Here is a 6,003-nt window from a genome sequence, read left to right as displayed (position 1 = left end):
AAGACTGCTTCCAGCTTCGGGACGAGATCGAGGCTCTCATTCGCCGAGGGCGTCTCGGTCGATATGTAAACGACCGACGTCCCCCGGCAGACCCGCGTCCGGCCGACCCGGCCCCTCAGGAGCCTCGGGAGCAGAATCGACCCGTTGCGGGAGTGATCCACACCATCACTGGGGGCTGCTCTCGGCCCGTGAGGAACGCAGGGGGCTCGGCGGAAGCATCAGGAGTGGCCGTCGCGAAGAGGCAGCGGGTCGGAAATGTAATCGCTTTTTGTGATGAAGATGTAAAGGGGGTTCAGACTCCCCACGATGACGCCATGGTGATCTCTCTCACTATGGCGAACTATGATGTAAGGCGTGTTCTTGTGGATAGTGGAAGCTCAGCTGATATTTTGTATTACGAGGCCTTCCAAAAGATGAGCTTGTCCCGACAATTGTTGCACAAAACATCCACCCCCCTCATAGGATTCACTGGAGACGCTATCTCGGCCGAAGGTGTCATTGAGCTGCCTGTGACTGCGGGCGTTGCACCCGCAGAAGCCACGGTGCGACTTGGGTTCTTGGTCGTCCGTGTCCCCTCGGCCTACAACGCTATCCTCGGACGACCCGGACTGAACGCCCTTCGCGCGGTGGTTTCTACCTACCATTTGCTCATGCGGTTCCCCACGGCGGCCGGGATTGGAGAGGTCCGAGGTGACCAACCAACCGCACGGCAGTGTTTCCTAGCAACTCTCAAAGGGAAGAAGCCCATGGAGGCCCTAAGCGTCGAGTCCCTTGACGCCAGAGACGAAGTGGCCTTGCGGCACGGGGAGCCGGCCGAGGGCGTAATCGAAGTTCCCCTCGAAGAAGGCCGCCCGGACCGCACGGTCCGGGTCGGTGCCAACCTCGACTTGGAAGCTCGGCTCCGGTTAGTGGAATGTCCCGAGGCTCGGCCCTCGGATGCCTGGCTAGCCCGATGATCATCCCGGGAGCAGACTAGCCGGAAGCCCCGACCGGTCGCCTCGGCTTGCGCCAGCCTTGGCCGACCAACGAGTGGAATGTCCCGAGGCTCGGCCCTCGGATGCCAGGCTAACCCGATGATCATCCCGGGAGCAGACTAGCCTGAAGCCCCGACCGGTCGCCTCGGCTTGCGCCAGCCTTGGCCGACCAACGAGCGGAATGTCCCGAGGCTCGGCCCTCGGATGCCAGGCTAACCCGACGATCATCCCGGGAGCAGACTAGCCTGAAGCCCCGACCGGTCGCCTCGGCTTGCGCCAGCCTTGGCCGACCAACGAGCGGAATGTCCCGAGGCTCGGCCCTCGGATGCCAGGCTAACCCGACGATCATCCCGGGAGCAGACTAGCCTGAAGCCCCGACCGGTCGCCTCGGCTCGCGCCAGCCTTGGCCGACCAACGAGTGGAATTTCCTGAGGCTTGACAACCCTCGGATGCCAGGCTAACCCGACGATCATCCCGGGAGCAGACTAGCCTGAAGCCCCGACCGGTCGCCTCGGCTTGCGCCAGCCTTGGCCGACCAACGAGCGGAATTTCCTGAGGCTTGACGGCCCTCGGATGCCTGGCTAGCCCGATGATCATCCCGGGAGCAGACTAGCCGGAAGCCCCGACCGGTCGCCTCGGCTTGCGCCAGCCTTGGCCGACCAACGAGTGGAAGGTCCCGAGGCTCGGCCCTCGGATGCCAGGCTAACCCGATGACCATCCCGGGAGCAGACTAGCCTGAAGCCCCGACCAGTTGCCTCGGCATGCGCCAGCCTTGGCCGACCAACGAGTGGAATGTCCCGAGGCTCGGCCCTCGGATGCCAGGCTAACCCGATGATCATCCCGGGAGCAGACTAGCCTGAAGCCCCGACCGGTCGCCTCGGCTTGCGCCAGCCTTGGCCGACCAACGAGCGGAATGTCCCGAGGCTCGGCCCTCGGATGCCAGGCTAACCCGACGATCATCCCGGGAGCAGACTAGCCTGAAGCCCCGACCGGTCGCCTCGGCTTGCGCCAGCCTTGGCCGACCAACGAGCGGAATGTCCCGAGGCTCGGCCCTCGGATGCCAGGCTAACCCGACGATCATCCCGGAAGCAGACTAGCCTGAAGCCCCGACCGGTCGCCTCGGCTCGCGCCAGCCTTGGCCGACCAACGAGTGGAATTTTCTGAGGCTTGACAACCCTCGGATGCCAGGCTAACCCGACGATCATCCCGGGAGCAGACTAGCCTGAAGCCCCGACCGGTCGCCTCGGCTTGCGCCAGCCTTGGCCGACCAACGAGCGGAATTTCCTGAGGCTTGACGGCCCTCGGATGCCTGGCTAGCCCGATGATCATCCCGGGAGCAGACTAGCCGGAAGCCCCGACCGGTCGCCTCGGCTTGCGCCAGCCTTGGCCGACCAACGAGTGGAAGGTCCCGAGGCTCGGCCCTCGGATGCCAGGCTAACCCGATGACCATCCCGAGAGCAGACTAGCCTGAAGCCCCGACCAGTTGCCTCGGCATGCGCCAGCCTTGGTCGACCAACGAGTGGAATTTCCTGAGGCCTAACCCTCGGATGCCCGGCTTAGCGCCGGAAGAATTTCCTGAGGCCTAACCCTCGGATGCCTGGCTTAGCGCCGGAAGAATTTCCTGAGGCCTAACCCTCGGATGCCTGGCTTAGCGCCGGAAGAGTTTCCTGAGGCCTAACCCTCGAATGCCTGGCTTAGCGCCGGAAGAATTTCCTGAGGCCTAACCCTCGGATGCCTGGCTTAGCGCCGGAAGAATTTCCTGGGGCCTAACCCTCGGATGCCTGGCTTAGCGCCGGAAGAATTTCCTGGGGCCTAACCCTCGGATGCCTGGCTTAGCGCCGGAAGAATTTCCTGAGGCCTAACCCTCGGATGCCTGGCTTAGCGCCGGAAGAATTTCCTGGGGCCTAACCCTCGGATGCCTGGCTTAGCGCCGGAAGAATTTCCTGAGGCCTAACCCTCGGATGCCTGGCTTAGCGCCGGAAGAATTTCCTGAGGCCTAACCCTCGGATGCCTGGCTTAGCGCCGGAAGAGTTTCCTGAGGCCTAACCCTCGGATGCCTGGCTTAGCGCCGGAAGAATTTCCTGGGGCCTAACCCTCGGATGCCTCGCCTAGCGCCGGAAGAATTTCGGGAGCCAGGAGTCAGCAAGACGCTACCGAGAGTTAAAAGAAAAAGAAGGACGAAGGCGAGATGAAGAAACATTCAACTTGCATTAATTTTCATTGTTTCAGGGCCGAGGCCCATACAATTTGGCAAAACGCCGGTATACAAAAAAAAAGAAGACAACGAAAGGTACAAGAGGTCAGCTTGGAGGAACTCCCGGGTCGGGAACGTCGGGCTCGTCCGCAGGAGGTAGGGAAGCAGCAGGAGAACCAACAGGCAATGGCGCCGGAGAGGAGTCGAGAAGGGAGATCTCGCTCAGGTCAACTTCGGGGTACTTAGCCGACACCCTTGCCAGGCCCTCCTCGAAGCCTAAGACAAAGGCTTCGGCCCCCGCGTCCGACGCGTCACGGACAAACTCGTCGGACTGACGATAGGCCTGTACTGCCTCCGACATATCATGAGCGAACTCGGCGGACTGGCGATAAGCCTCTACCGCCTGACGCCCGATTTCCGCACTCCTCTCGGCCAGCGCCGCCTCTGCCCGCTCCATAATCTGGGCTTTCGCCTCCAAGACCTTCGCCACAATCCGGCCTTCCGCCTCGGTGGAGACCCTCAGCAGCTCAGCCCGAGCCTCCTTGTGCTTCGCTTCGGCAGCAATGCGAGCAGCCTCAGCCTCCGTCAGGCGCGAATGAAGCTCCTGATCGCTCGCACGGGACTTCTCCAAGGCCGACTCCAATTCGCCCAGCTTAGCTTCAAGAGACCGGGTTCGGTTGCGGGCGTTGTCGGCTGACCGCTGGGCCTTCTCCCACCTCTCCCGGTAGTCGGCAGCCTTCCGGGACTGCTTCTCGGCCCGCTCATCCGCCTTCTTGACCTCGCCCTCGAGACCCGAGGCAACCTTGAGCTGCTCCTGAGCCTCCAACAGTTGCTTCTCGAGGGCAGCAAAGCCGAGTGCCCGCTCTTCGGCCTCCCGGAGCCTCGCCTCGAAGTCCCCGGTCGTCCTGCCTGCCACAGCCTGGCCTCCCTTTTCCACTGCTTTCAGCCGGTCCTCGGCCTTCGCCAGAAGCCCCGCCTGTTCCTTGTAGCACTCCTCCAGACGGATCATGTACTGGGCGAGCTAAGAAATAGGAAAAATAAGGGAGTCAGGCGGAGAACAACAGAGCCAGTAAATGGTGAAAAGCGGCCAGAAGAACACTCACCGACATGAGACAGACACAGATGGCAGCCCCAACGTCAGAGACCTCCAACTCCCGGACCCGCCGACGGTCCTTCTCCAGCAGCACTGTTTCGATGAGATTTCGGGCGCCATCGGTAGTGAAGGCAGACCCCGATTTCTCCCCAGAGCCGGACGGTGGTTCTGCAGCCTTACCCCTATCCATCGCCTGGGGAAGAGTCCGGCCGATCGCGCTCGGGGCGGGGGTCACCCCAGGAATTGATAGGGTCCCGCTCGGTCGGGGCCTCGGCGCGTCCCTCCTCGAGTCATCAGGAGCCGACCGAGTCGAAGGCCGGGTCGGGGACCGATCACGTCCGACCCGTCCGTCTCGGGCAGGCTCGGATGATACCTCCGGAGTAGCGGCAATCTTACCACCGGAGGGCTGATACAGCGTCAGCTGCCGGTCCGTGCCCACGACGTCTCCCTGATCGGTGGGCCCGGACTCGTCGGTCGGCATCGGAGGCACCTCCTTACGGGACTTCTTCGCCGGTGGGGCCCCGCTCGGAAGAGCTCGTTTCCTCCTCTGGGCTGCTTCCAGCAGGGACGCCCTACCAACAGCCTTTGTCTTCACCGACCGCATGACGTCGTCGACCTCTGCAAAAAGGACGGGATAGTCGGAGACGGAGAAACCAAAGGAAAGAACGGGACGAAAGAAGGGAAAAAGTCAAGAAAGAATCGGTGGCGGACTCACGGTCGGTGGGGACCGAGCTCAGACCGACATTCACCAAAGTATCCTCGGAAATAAGGCGGGCCACCGGGGGGAGCTGGCCCTCGGCAACCAACCCCTTCAAGGCGGCCAAGCCATCGGACTCCTCCCTTGACAGTCTCGATAGGCCAATCGGAGACTTCATCGGGGTCTCCCAGGTCGCCCTGATTTCCCAAGAGGGATCTGCATCAACAAAAAAGAAGCGCTCCTTCCATTTGTGAATGGAGGTAGGAGCCTCCTTGACAAGGCCGCATCCTCGCCGCGCTGCGAAGCACCACCACCCTTTGTCCTGGGGGTAGAACTCCCAAAAAACATTCAGGGTGGCGGGGATCTCGTGCATACGGCAGAGAACCTGGAAGACCGTCAGGGCCCGCCACGAGTTCGGCACCAGTTGCGTCGGTGCCACTCTTAAACCCCGTAGCACCTGCATGACCAAGTCCGAAGGGGGAAAGCGGAACCCGGCCTGGAGAATGCCCTCATTGATGGCGATCTTCCCTGGAGGAGGATGGGACATCCTCTCCTCAGGCCCCGGGAGCGTGGCGTTGCAGGTCTCGGGAAGGTGGTACCGAGCCACGAGTCTGTCTAAGTCTGTGGCGACCAGCTCCGACTTAATTTGGTCTGCTCTCACTTCGCCCATTCCTAATGGCCAATAAACCTACGGTCAGGACGGGGACAGGAAGGGGGGAAAGACCGGAGCGACTGGAGTACACTAGTATAAGAGGGGAAAGTATGGAGAGCCCTAAGTAGAAGAATGGGGAAAACTCACCGGAAAAGAGGTAAGAACGGCTCCGAGAGCGCCAAAGGAGAAACAAGTGAACAGTCCGACGGCAGCAACAGCTGCGCAAAGGAGAAACTTGAAAATATCTGTAAAGAAGAAGACGGACGGGGAAAGGCCCCCGATTAAATAGGCGGAAAGGCAAGTGACGCCTCGATGACGCCAGAGGACGCCTGGCTGCCGAAGGGTCGCTCGCGCCCCAAAGGCGAATCGACACCATTAAGGAAGGATGTCCGC

Source organism: Phoenix dactylifera, chromosome 8 (genome assembly GCF_009389715.1).
Source record: "Phoenix dactylifera cultivar Barhee BC4 chromosome 8, palm_55x_up_171113_PBpolish2nd_filt_p, whole genome shotgun sequence".
NCBI lineage: Eukaryota > Viridiplantae > Streptophyta > Magnoliopsida > Arecales > Arecaceae > Phoenix > Phoenix dactylifera.
Note: the sequence above shows the minus strand (reverse complement) of the source record.